General features: G+C 39.0%; 1 non-coding gene across 1 annotated transcript; it reads right to left on the bottom strand.

Moving 5' to 3' along the window:
* Window positions 1-6,635: 6,635 nt before the first annotated feature.
* Window positions 6,636-6,742, bottom strand: LOC141625806 (small nucleolar RNA R71). Its single transcript, XR_012535559.1, has one exon. It is a non-coding gene; the product is annotated as a small nucleolar RNA R71 (small nucleolar RNA).
* Between the last annotated feature and the right edge of the window lie 7,208 nt (window positions 6,743-13,950).

The raw sequence follows: 13,950 nt of genomic DNA, 5'->3' as shown, positions 1-13,950 counted from the left end.
ACAAAGTTGATTATTTTTTTGCCGGTTCTCAGAAAGTCCTGCCTTTGTTCCTGGCGGTTCTCAGAAAGTCTTGCCTTTTTTCCCCGGCGGTTCTCAGAAAGTCCTGACCTTGTCCCCAGCGGTTCTGAGAAAGTCCTGCCTCTGTCCCAGCAGTTTCTTTCAACGTTCTACTACATGCCTCCTTGTTCCCCAGGAGTTTCTTCTAACGTTCTGCTACCTGCAAGATTATTGTTTCCCTGCATTTTCTACTAACGTTCTGCTACCTGCAAGCCCGTTTTCTTCGACGGTTCTCAGAAAGTCATGCCTCCTTATTTCCTTCCAGCAGTTTCTTTCAATGTCCTGTTGACCCTCATATGATTCCCAATAGAGTTTGAGAGAAACATCTCCTAAAGAGTTATGTACCTTCAGGTCTTTCAAAAACTTGCCTTAATCCTTTATAGTCATCCATTTACAAAACCTTCAGATAACCATTTAGATAGTTCAGTCCTTCATATGTTCCTCCTTCATAGATACCCTTCGGATAGTTCAGTCCTTCATATGTTTTTCTTTCAGATTACCCTTTGGTTAGTTTAGTCCTTCATATGTTCCTCCTTCATAGACAACCTTCAGGATAATCCTTCATATGTTATTCCTTTCAGTAACCTTCAGATACTCGTTTCAGTAATTTTCCGAAGTTCTTTTCAGTTACGTCCTAATGTTCAGTCCTTCAGAGACTTATCCTTCAGCCTTGCCTTTAGAGGTAGCCTTCAGAGTTAGCCTTCAGAAGTGTTAAGAAGTTTCTTCAGAAGCCCTGTCACCCCCAATGCCTTCAGTCACAAAGTTATCTTCAGACAAATAAAGAGTTTTGCCAAAGCGCCTTTAGTCCCATTTCACCCAGGGGTGTTGCAGGAGAGTTTCTTCTTATGGCTGGCGAGCTTCCCACATAGTATAATGGACGTTAAACGACCCTCCCCAGACGTTGATAGACTCTAAAATGTTCCTGACGACAAGTCCTTGGCTTAGACCCCTTGAGCCGCCTCGCGTCGCCATAGTTTTCAGGTTGTAATCTTCGATTAAGCTGAGGGCTATACTTTGACTTTCGCCTTGTCGAAGCCTCAGTCAAAGTGGGGGCTCTGTAGATATCTCGTTTCTGCACCTCCCGCCAAACACCAAGTGATGATTGGGCCGCATGTTTAGCATATGTCGCAATTTTGTGACGTTTTGTAAATCGGTTAATAAAAGGTAACTCATACACTTGTGTCTACCTCTTGGTTGTCATCTAGGTGTCATTACAGTCATTTTGACAGTAATTAGAGTACATTTGGAGTGTTGGTCAAAAATCGTTTCCATTTTCTAAAACCGTCAATACCGAGTCAAAAAGCAATGTGCTTGTATTCCTAAGGTTAGGATGTCATAAAATGTTAGGAGTATATCTCATTTTGAGTCCCATGTCACTTCTTTATGCTAAACATAAGTTTACATTGCAAAATGTGCATTTCATTTAGCTAAAATGATAATCCGACATTTAAGCCCATTTTACGAGGTGATAACGACTTTTTTGGGTTTGGCCTATTTCACCGAAAGTTCTATATCTTTCTCTTAAGTTCTCAACGCCACCGAAATCACCTTAATCCGAGTCTTGTAGAGAAAGATATGCCTAAAATACGACAGGCTGTCAAACGCGCTTTCTAGCGCAGAAGGAAATACCCGAGAGAAAACGCACCAGTGGTGCGCCTCTTCTAAGGGTCGCAACACCTGCTGCGCCTTTTCTCAGGGCTTTCTTTTCATCCAAGTTTCTGTGTTTCAACTTAAGTCGGTTATTCCTTTCCTATTTTCTTCCATATCCCTTTCCTAAATTCCTTCTCGTGATTAGTATAAATAGAGGCCTTCGCCTCACATATTTTTCACGCGAGTGTCTACCCTTCTCTTCTCCTTCTGCATTCTAAAACCACGCTCTTGCTTTTCGATGCCTACGTGCTTGATCTACGCGACAACGTAAGCCCAGATCGTTCTGGGTACCAGTCATGTTGCATAGACCGACCAATTTGACCACTACACAATCATTAAATCAATCTTCTAAAATCCTTTTTCAAGGGCACTTTCATATTTGCATAAATCGAGTCGAGTAACAACTAAAAACCGATTTAGTTAAATCTCGCGATGCTAACATGTAAGTATGAGGGTTTAAAATCCCACTTTAATCTTGTTTTATTTCTGTATTATAATTTATGTAAGAATTTATGTCATAAGCAAGCTCAAAACCGTTTTCAAAATCACCTTTTTAATACCTTTTGACGGAAACAACAGAGATCTGACGTGGGGAAGAATCGCATCAAGTGATGTGCCTCCTGGAAAGGCCGCAACATCTGCTGCGCCTCTTTCAGAGGCTGCCTTCAGTTGCCGCACTTCTTCTTCTTCCTCGGCTTTTCGCTTCTTTCGCCTTTTATCTTATTTCTCCGTTCTTTTCTTCTTATTTCGTCTAGTAATTTTCAAATTAGTCTTGATTTCTTCATCTTATCAAATCCTTTTCAATAATTTACGACTTAAATCCCTTATAATTAATATTTGCGGGTTTTCGTCATCTTATTCAAACCCGGATTTTAAAGGTTCGATTCTTCCATATCGAGTCTTTAGAATTCGTCTTTTGTACATACTCTTATTTTTTTTGGCCTTTAGTCACAAATTTACATTTTTAAATTATTTTTATAAAATATAGGTTGATATAAGTATATATATATATATATATATATATATATATATATATATAGGGTCGGGATCCGATGAGAACCACTAACATAATGAGAACCGTGAGAACCCTTACTAAATCATCATCAAATCTTGTTACAAAACTTTTGATGGATCATTTACCTTTAGTTTAGTTTATTCCAACACATTTTTAGTATAGCTAAGCAAATTTTTTTGATTTTATTAACAAAATATGAACTTTATGTACAAAAATATAATTAGGTATACTAAAATGGCCATAGATGCACGGAAACGAATACTAGGTGCATAAAAATTCTTACATGCATGAAAATGATTACTAGGTGCATGAAAATATCAGGCTCTAGGTGGACGAAAACGAGTTCTAGGTGCGTGAAAATTGTTAGATACATGAAAAATGAGTAGTAGATGCAAGAAAATTAATAAAATGATTCTCGTCTCGATTCCAGTCAATAATTTATACTTTTTGGACCAAGAAATATGTTTTCTAGGCATACAATTCTATGCCGAATCTAAATATGTCGTTATTTTTTTTGAAAAAAAATCTGTAAGATGGAGTTCTCACGGTTCTCATTATGTAGGTGGTTCTCACCGGATCCCAAATCTATATATATACTCCCTCCGATCCAGACAGATAGTAACACTTACCTAAAATGGATGAACCACACTAATGGTAACATACCATATTTGACATGAAAAATAACTAAATTACCCTTACATCCACTACCTATTTACAACTTTACCATCCACTCACCCACTCACTAACTACTTATTTAATCCACCTAAACTCATGTGGCCCCAGTCAATATTTCCTACTTTACCCCTCACTTTTCCACCTTTTCTTAAATAACTACTTTTTGTTTATGTTTACATCTGTCTGGATCGGAGGGAGTATATATCTATATATATATATATATATATATATATATATATATATATATATATATATATATATATATATATATATATATATATATATATATATATAATAGTCAATATCATATTTATAAAGTAGTCGAAAATTTCTAGACGGTTTCGGTAGTAATAACCGTGTAGTATTTCGTTTGGGCTTAAGTTTCACTTGGGCCTCTCTTTTTCTCTACAACACCCCTTTTTCCACCTACCCTTCTCATAACACTCCATCTTCTTCCTTTGTTTTTCTAAAAAATAAAACCTTAAACCTCCAACACCATTATCAAACCTTCTTAACATTCTTAGTTTCACCATAACTCATTCATTACTCAACCACATCCCACCATTTTTGTGCTAAATTCTTCCTCTTTTCATTCTTCATCTTTCTAAGTAAGGAAGATACTATCTTCTACTCTTTTCGAAAATTCCATCCTTTTAAGATGATAGTTTTGTGCTAAATTTCACTCTTTTTGTGTCTTAGGTGAAGGAGTTGAGGACCCGGAAGAAGACTCCTACATTTCTAACGAGGAATTGGACGACTGAAAACGCTTTCAAGGTAATGGTGATGGGTTACTTGACAAAGTGTCAAATTTGCATGCTTTGGTTGTTAATTTAGTGATGTGACCATTATTTGAGCATATTTAGTCCCCGAATTAGCCTCGTTCCTATGCTTTTTAGTGCATATTTGGGTCATTTACTATCTTTAGTCCTTTGTTTTGCATATTCTTTGAGGTTTTGTTTCCTTGGTAGGAGAGGAGTGCAAACCATGCATTTTCATGGCAAAATAGAGCTAAATTGATCGAATCTAATGACCAAGCATCCAAGAGAAGACAAGACTAGACGACCTTTGTACATATTATAGTAGATGGGCAATGATGAATAAATCCTTGCATCCCCGACTAAATCCCGGAGGATTATTGGAAGAAGAGAGGAAGAAAAGAAGAAAAGGGAGGCTATGACGAGATCCGCTCGTCCAGCATAGCAAGACGCCCGTCCAAGACTGGAGGAATCCGAGCATCTTTGCCAGAGGGATGCCCGTCCAACCACGCCCCAATCCGCTCATCCAGCGTACCAATCCGCCCGTCCAGCCACCACGAAATCCGCCCGTCCCGACCCTTTGGACGCTCGGATTCTCTTACAGGCCCACACGTCCTCTTCTTCCCTCCATGAAAGATGCGCATATTTATGAAAGACCGGCAAAAAGGAGACTCGCATCTTTTCTGAGAGGAGCGATTCCTCAAGGACTTAATCGTCATTTAAGCCCTTAGTAAAACCTAATTTGTGTACCTAATCCCCACTATAAATACCCCATTAGTCTAATTAGATTAATCATGTTCTTCTTATCAATCTTTAGGATAGTTTATATCATTCTAATCTCTTCTTAATCTTGTAATCAACTTCTAATCAAATATTAATACAAATCTCATTTCTTTAATTTCTCTTTTGTTCATCTTTTATTTTGGGTAATTGAAGATTATTTGGGTTATTATTGGGAGATTGACAACCTTTCAATCATTCATCAAGTACTTCTATTATTCTTTGCTCTAATTTGGAATCATTAGTAGGTATAATCCTCTTAATCCCTTTTTAATTATTGTTAATCTATCTTACTTGTTCATCATGTTTTGGTTTGTTAATATGATTGACAATCTTGTTAACATGTTAAACTTGATAATGAGTGAGTAGTTTCCTTAACTAGGGTTAATGGGTAAATAGGGGAAACCAACATGGGGGATGATTCATGCTTAATTTAATATGTTTTCATAGTTTATTTGCTTGCTTGTTGTGATCTCAACTTATGCACATGTTATGTTTGATGAAATGCGAGCCTATGAATCCTTGCATTTTTTACCCATCACTTAACTTTTCAATGAGACTTGTAAGACATAAACCAACTCGAGTCTCATTAGACCATGCATATAGTTGAGTAGGGAGGATTAAGTCGACTTGTAGGTGTTGTACAATCTAATCGATTCGGCTCCGGGACCCAAACCTTCCTAGGATTGTAAGATATAAACCAACTCGATCTATCACAACAATAATTGCTTGCTTATAATTTGAGAATATGTTTGTATGATCAATTCCCATGAATCCCCTATGACCCCATGGCACCCTAGTGCTTTTTATCAATTGTTTACATCTCATTTAATCATCTTGCTTGTTTACTTTTATTGCTATTTAGTTTAGTGATCTTCTCATCTCAACTCAAATCGTGACACCCCTAGACACCGCTACTTACAATCGAAAATCCTACATCAATACCCGTCCCTTGGGATCCGACCTTTACTTGCCTCTTTACTAATAGTAGAGTTGTATGTGAAGTTATAAATATTGCTTTGGCCTAGGTGCTCCTAACGACAAGTAACCGAAAATTAAGCTCCAAGTGAGTCCGACCAAAAATGGCGCCGTTGCCGGGGACGGTGTTAACTTGATTTGATTTTCTTAGATTGTTATTAGTTGTGTCTTTCTTTGCCTTGAGGAAGTAAAACTTCTCAAGGTTTGTTCTAATTGTTTTCGAGTTGTTTGATATTTTGCATGTCTAGAAGATCACAGGGTAACTTGTTACCCATTGATCACGAAATTGAAAGGACTTTGACAAACAATAGAAGACTTGGTAGAGGTACTTTGAGAGGTATAGGTGAGGTTGTAGATATTCAACCAAATACTATTGAGTTCATCAACCCTTTTTCAAGAGAAGGTGAGGAGAACCCAACACAAAATCCAACACAAAATCAACCCACAATGCCTAAATTTTCATCACATACCGTACCAACCGAGGAAAACCTACCCAATGGTACTCTCACACTACAACACTTAACCGTAAATTTTATTGCTAAATCCGCATTTATCCAATTAGTCGAAAGAAGCCAATTTGGGGGGATGCCTAGTGAAGATCCTCACTCTCACATGGAGACTTTTTGTGACTATTGTGATGCGATTTCACAAACCGGTGTAACTCAAGACCAAATTCGATGGGTCTTGCTTTATACAAAAAATTCTACCCCCCGGAAAAAACTAACATGCTAAGAGCTCAAATTACGGGTTTTAAGCAAAGGGATGAAGAATCTTTGTATGAAGCTTGGGAGCGATTCAAAGGAATTTGTCGCTCATGTCCTCATCATGGACTTAGCGAGTGGTTCTTGGTACAACAAATTTGGAATGGTCTTTATGAAGACTCAAGAAACATTCTCAACATGGGATCAAATGGTATGTTCACCTAAGTTGACGATAATCAAACTTGGAACAAGATTGAGGAAATGGCGGTCCATAATTCACAATATAGTAGACCTCGCAAGGCCACTAGAGGAGAAAAGCATGAAGTGGACTCTATTACTCAATTGGGTGCTCAACTTAGTGCTCATATTGATACCATTAACTTGAATTTTGAAAAGGCTATGGCTAAACTTGAAGAAGCCTCAAAATCACCAAAGCATCATGTTAATGCCATGGTAGTATCTTCATCAATCCCAAGTGAGATAGGTGAGAATTGTGGAACTTTGGGACATGACCAAAGTGAATGTAGGGGAACAAATGAACAAGTGAATGCTTTTCAAGCATACAAGAGTGGTACCCCTTATTCCAATTATTACAATGAAAATACCAAATTCCACCCAAATCTCTCATACAAAAGCCAAAATGTTCAAAACCCTCAACAAACATACACCCCACCTCCCATGAGAAACCAAAACCAAAGACCCTTTTTCAACCAAAACCAAGGTTACCAAAATCAAACTCCATACAATCAACAAAATGACCAAGGTTTTGACGTTCAAAAAGCGGTCCTCCAAATGCAAAAGAATCAACAAGAATTTTTCACTCAAATGCAAAAAGATAGCCAAGCAAAAGACATCACCATCTACAACATCCTAGCCCACACAAAAATGTTGGAAACTCAATTGACTCAACTAGCATCTTCAAACTCTCAAAGATAAAAGGGGCAATTACCACCTCAAAGTAATCCCCCAAGACATGAAACGGTTAGTGCCATTCACTTGAGGAGTGGTACGAGGTATGAAGGACCAAAGAAGCAAGTTGAGGATGAAGTTGTGGAAGCTAGTGACAAAGAAGAAGTTGTGCAAAACTCTAAGGAAGGAGAACCAACAAAAGAAGAAGTTTCAAAGAAAAGTCAAGAAAAGGCCAAGGAGAAAGAGCCCATTGTGATTAGACTTCCATTCCCAAGTCGTCAAGCTAAGCCTAAGTTTGATGACCAACTTGGAAAATTTATGGAAATTGTGAAGAATTTGGAAGTCTCGATTCCTTTCACGGAATTAATCAATCACATGCCGGCCTGTGCAAAGTACATGAAAGACATCCTTACGAAAAATAAGTCGATCCGGAAGCTTGAAACTATCGCCTTCACTAAGGTGAGTAGTGCAATCCTTCAAGGGAGTTCACCTCCGAAACTAAAAGATCCGGGAAGCTTCTCAATATCGTGTACCATTGGCGACACCACGATAAACAAGGCTTTGTGTGATCAAGGAGCAAGCGTGAGTGTTATGCCGTATTCGGTTAGTAAAAGGCTAGGGATGGGAGAGCTTAAATGTACCAACATCACACTCCAAATGGCCGATAGATCGACGAAGACACCGTTAGGGATATGGGAAGATGTTCCCGTGAGAATCGGCAAATTCTTCATCCCGGTGGACTGTCATTGTTGACATGGAAGAAGACTCCAATATTCCGATCATCCTTGGTAGACCTTTCTTGCACACCGCGGGTGCGGTGATAGATGTGAAGCATGGAGAGCTTACTCTAGAAGTAGGAGACGAGACCATAACTTTCAATATTGACAAGACCATGAGAGCTCCCCGTTTGTATGAACCATGCTTCATGGTTGATCACTATAGCCGGAAGGATGATAGGAAGAAGCCGGAATTCCAATGGAAAAAGAAAGTTGATAATGCTCCATCAAAAGAGTAACAGAATAGCAACAAAGAGAGCTTGAAAAGCTCACCCATGACAAGTGAAGAAGATGGCCTCATTGGCCAAAACAAGAAAGAAGGAGAGTTGTCTCTATCAACTCAAGAAATTTTTAATGATCAAGTAGACGAAGTTTGCGGTCTTTGGGATGATGAGTTCAAAGGGATATTCAATCCCTACATTGGTAATTCTATGAACCAAGACCATCACAGAGAACAACAAGTGCAAAGATCTATTGAGGAACTCTATCATGACAATGAACAAGCTTTCGACTACTTCTTCAAGGTATTGAGTAACATCAACAACACCTTGAACATGCCCCCTTGACATCTTACATTGGATGAGAGTTTGGTGGAGTCCTCCCTAAACCACCATTTGTAAATATTCTAACTCCCTAACTTGCAGTTCATTTTTTACATTGAATTTTTGTCATTTTTGGATTTATATTTTTGTGCCTTGATCAAGATATTTATCATTTTTGAGAGAAGTGAGGGAGGGACTTATGATTTCATTAATGTGTAGTGCTTTGACTTAGTGTGGGGATAGCAATTGCCTAGGCTATTCATGCCTTTGTAGTGCCCCCACAATGAAGAACACGAGAATTGAAGAATGAAAATGTTACGGGTTATGCAGTACCCACGGATGGACCTGAATCCGTGTGGACAAGGAAGAATCCGAGCGGCCAAAAAGGGAATCCGCTCGTCCTGAGGAATCCGAGCGTCCAATGTCACGAGACGCCCGTCTGGCAGAGCTGTAGAATTCAAAAAAATGGTCTGTCATAGAATCCGAGCGTCCCAATTGAGAATCCGCTCGTCTGATACAAGACGCTCGTCTTACAAAGAAGACGCTCATCTTTCTGCTGTTGAATGTTAAAGAATCACCCTGTAAAAGAATCCGAGTGTCTTCCAAAGAATCCGCTCGTCTCAAATTGAAGAATCCGCTCATCTTTCCTGAAAGACGCTCGTCCTGTGGCCTCATTTCCTGAGGTAAAAACGAAGAATCTGAGCGTCCCAGTAAGCAATCCGCTCGTCCCCTGCTACTATTTCAAATACAACGGGTCTCTTAAACCCTTATCCCTCATTCATTTTCATTTCTTCTACATTCAAACACTACCCAAAACCCAAAAACCCCAAAAACCCTCATCCTCTACATCAACAAAACCAAATTTCCTCAACCAAATTCAACAAAATCAAATCCAAACTTCCTCACAACAAAAAATTAATCACTCCTTTTACAACAACAATTGATTCAAACACCAAAATCTTCAATCTTTGAATCGATTTTTAAGATACAAAGCAACATTCTTTCATCATAAATCGATTTGGGCATAACGAAAAAGTGAAGATTTCAATCTTTCTTTGGTGTAATCAAGAATGGCAAGAAGTAAAGGAGGTAACAAGGCACCCCGAAAGAAGACACTTTCAAAAAGGCAACAAACTCTTCAAGCAAAACAATTGTCAAAGGCATTGGTAGTCCATGAGGCAAGGTTGGAGGTTCAACAAGGTCCCCCTATGGAAGCTACAACATTAACAACTCCGGTCATTGAGCAATTATCCAATTATCATGAGGTAATTTTCACTTCCGACTCTCATAGGGATAAATTTGTTCTCTTTGCTAAGAAGACCATTATGCCTACAAAATTTATTTGTGAAGATGCCTTGACAAAGTTGGGTGTTCTTGAACAAACCAAAACCTTCTTTGAGGCTATGGGATTGGGTAAATTGTTTTCCGTGAAAGAATTGACATACCCCTCCTTCACCTTGGAATTTTTGAGTTCCTTGAAAGTCAGAAGGGTGGAAACTAAAACCCACATCGAGTTTCGTCTTGCAAATGTTGATAGACGTATCACTTTTGGTGAATTGAGTAAGATTTTAGGCCTTTGTGATACCCCGTACTATGAAAAGATCCTCGACAAGTATGACCCCGCTCCTCTTTGGGAGGCAATTTCCGGAAAGAAATTTGTGCGCTTTCATGATTGTCGTGCTCTATTAGTCAACCATCCGGGCATTAGAGTGTGGCATAAGGTCATTGGGAATACTTTGATAGCAAGAAATGGTACTAATCACCTTACCAAGCTCGATTGTGTTCTTCTTGAGTCGGCCTTGAACATAGGAAGGGAATATAATAAGCCATATAATGCTCTAAGACTTTTGGTTGAACGATGGCTTAATGTCGATTGTGGTAAAGAGGGCACCACTTTTATTGTAAATGGAGGACTAGTTACCTTTTTGGCCAAGCACTTTAACCCAAATTTCAACAAAGACAACACTTATGTAGCGGTTAAAGGAGGTCATCTCATTGATATGGATACCATGATTCACAAGTGTAAGTGGGTCAAGCATGATCCTCTTGACACCAAATATGGGTGGTTAACCAATGACGCTAGATCCTTCACCTTGCCTTCAAAGATTTGCCGATTGAGTGTTCACCGACCAAACTACCTTCTTCCACTCTCCGAGGAGACCGAGTATATTATTCAACAACAAAGAGGCGAGATTGACGAGCCCTCCTCCTCTATTGTCACACCACCCTACCCATTTGAGTATCACGAGTTCAAACCCAAGGATGTCGAGGTAGGAAATGATTACATGACTCTACTCATGAAGGAAATGTAAAAGCAAGCTTACAATGATAGAGTGGATGCTTACAAGGCCCAATATCCGCCCCTCCTACATCTAGCTAGGCAAGGACTTCTTGATCCATCATGTCCTTTGCCTAGTTGGGCGGATAGGGAGGTTTTCTTTCCTAGCACCTCTAGTGGTGGAAGATCGGGTGGAGAGGAGAATGTTGATGATGAGGGTGTTAATGAAGAAAGTGAAGAACAAGAGGTTCAAGAGAATGTTCAAGAAGGAGAAGCTCAAGAAGAGGAAGAAGAAAGTGGGAGTGGAGATGATTCCACATCTATGGAGGAAGATGATGATAATGATTATATGATGGAGGATTAGCAAACCTTGGAGGCTCCTACACTCTTTCACCCCTCCTATGGTTTGTCTACTTGTTTTTTTTTTTCTTTATTGTATTTTGATCATTTGATTGTGGAGTCCTAGCAACATGGAGGACTAACACCTTGGCTTCATTAAGGCGTTCTTTTCATTGTTCCCAATTTGTAAAATCCAAAATGACAATTTGTAGTTTCATGCATTGCATTCCGTGTGCATGAACTACCCCGAAATTCAAGATATTAGAAATAGTGTCTATTTTGGTTTGGGGAAGTCCATGCATATGCATCGGGAGGTAATTTAAATTATGCTCCCCGCCATAACAAAAACCCATGCATCATGTAGTGTAGCTTAGTATAGTTTGCATTTAGTTTAGAAATCATGCATCATGCTTGCATAATTTCCTATCGTATTGGCCATTGAGGACAATGCCCATACTAGTGTGGGGATGGGAAATTCTAACTTGACTTTTATTCAAAATCCAAAAAAATTGAAAAATTGAAAAAAATCAAAAACATGTTCATTTCCTTTATAGTGTAGTCTTGTATATATTGTTTTGTATATATTGTGTTTGTTCATCCTTGTTCACATTGATTGACTACGCCACATCCGAGACATGAGGATATTGAAGACCGTATGGTATGATCTTTCCAATCTCCTTTTTCCTCTTTATGTTAATGACTATGTGGCTTTATTTTGATTGATGCGGTATAAACAATGTGAATCTAGGATTGCATTTAGATTGTTTGGCATACTAGTTGGTAGAATCATATACATTAGGATGTATATATGTTAGTTGCATCATGTCATGTAGTTTGCATGTTAGAAAAATTTTGTGAAATTGTCTACTTGGGAAGCTTGACGAGTGTATATAGGCCCTAGTAGATGCTTTTTCTTCTTAAAACTTTGCTTGTTAGAATACTTGTAAAACACCCTAGGATGTGTATGCTAGTATCCTTTGACCCATGGATTAAGGCCTAGTCAAGAGTACCTTGTGGTGTGATAACTCCTTGGCTACCGTTTATTCCAAGGTGACCCTTGAAACCATGCAACCATCATTCATTCATGTTCTACCATATTTTGTCATCAAAGGGAATGGGAACAAAAAGAAATTGTTCAAAAATTTGAGTTCAAGAAATGAAAAGAAAAGAAAAGAAAAAGTTTGCAATTGCATCAAAAGAAAAGAGGAGTAACAAAAATGAAAACTCCTATGCTTCAAATATAAGGCACCCTCGTTACTAATTGGGGTGAGTTTGAAAATGTTCAAAAGAAAATGCAAAAGTTGAAAGTTGTCAAGTATTGAAATGCCAAAAATCAAAAGAAATGGCAAAAAGAAAGTGTTCTCAAATGTTATATGCCACAAGAAATGGGGGGGGGGGGGGGGATAAACAACAACAAAGCAAACTCCCAAATGAAACTCAAATACTATCGATCCTTTATCCATCGTATCCATTTTTGTGCATGGTAGAGAGGGGACGACCCTTCTTCTTGTCTAGGCAAGAAGGGAAATTCCGCGATCCTCCAGTGTTTCTAACACCATAGGGAGTCTATTCTTGACAAAAGCATTTTAACGATTGAGGACAAAGGTACCCTAGCTTGACACAACTTGGAGGTGATTTATTCGTATCCATCTAGCCTTAGTAGTTTGAAGAAATTGCATCTATGAGGGAGTGTGTACCCTTGTTTTGCTTCCCTTGTAGATAATTTCCGCCACTTAGATGAGGAAAGTGGCTATTCTTTTGTAGATGCATCCATTACTTGATTTTGTGTGCTTTAATGATTGGATGTGTCGCCATTTTGGCAAGACCCACCTTGCCTTGCAAGAAGGCATCCTACCTCATGGTTGTCTTATTGTGAGTTCAAGGGGCGGAGTGAAACCCGCTAATTGTCTCATGTCGGCTATATTAGTAGGATAGTTTAAATAAGGGTCCTAGTTTTGTCACCTCTTTACTCGGGACGAGTAAAGGTTCGGTTTGGAGATATTTGATGTGACCATTATTTGAGCATATTTAGTCCCCGAATTAGCCTCGTTCCTATGCTTTTTAGTGCATATTTGGGTCATTTACTATCTTTAGTCCTTTGTTTTGCATATTCTTTGAAGTTTTGTTTCCTTGGTAGGAGAGGAGTGCAAACCTTGCATTTTCATGGCAAAATAGAGCTAAATTGATCGAATCTAATGACCAAGCATCAAAGAGAAGACAATACTAGAAGGCCTTTGTACATATTATAGTAGATGGGCAATGATGAAGAAATCCTTGCATCCCCGACTAAATCCCGAAGGATTATTGGAATAAGAGAGGAAGAAAATAAGAAAAGGGAGGCTTTGACGAGATCCGCTCGTCCAGCATAGCAAGACGCCCGTCCAAGACTGGAGGAATCCGAGCGTCTTTGCCAGAGGGACGCCCGTCCAACCACACCCCAATCCGCTCGTCCAGCGTACCAATCCGCCCGTCCCGACCCCTTGGACGCTCGGATT

The sequence above is a fragment of the Silene latifolia genome, chromosome X (assembly GCF_048544455.1).
Source record: "Silene latifolia isolate original U9 population chromosome X, ASM4854445v1, whole genome shotgun sequence".
NCBI classification, from domain to species: domain Eukaryota; kingdom Viridiplantae; phylum Streptophyta; class Magnoliopsida; order Caryophyllales; family Caryophyllaceae; genus Silene; species Silene latifolia.
This window is presented reverse-complemented; position numbering and strand designations above follow the sequence as displayed.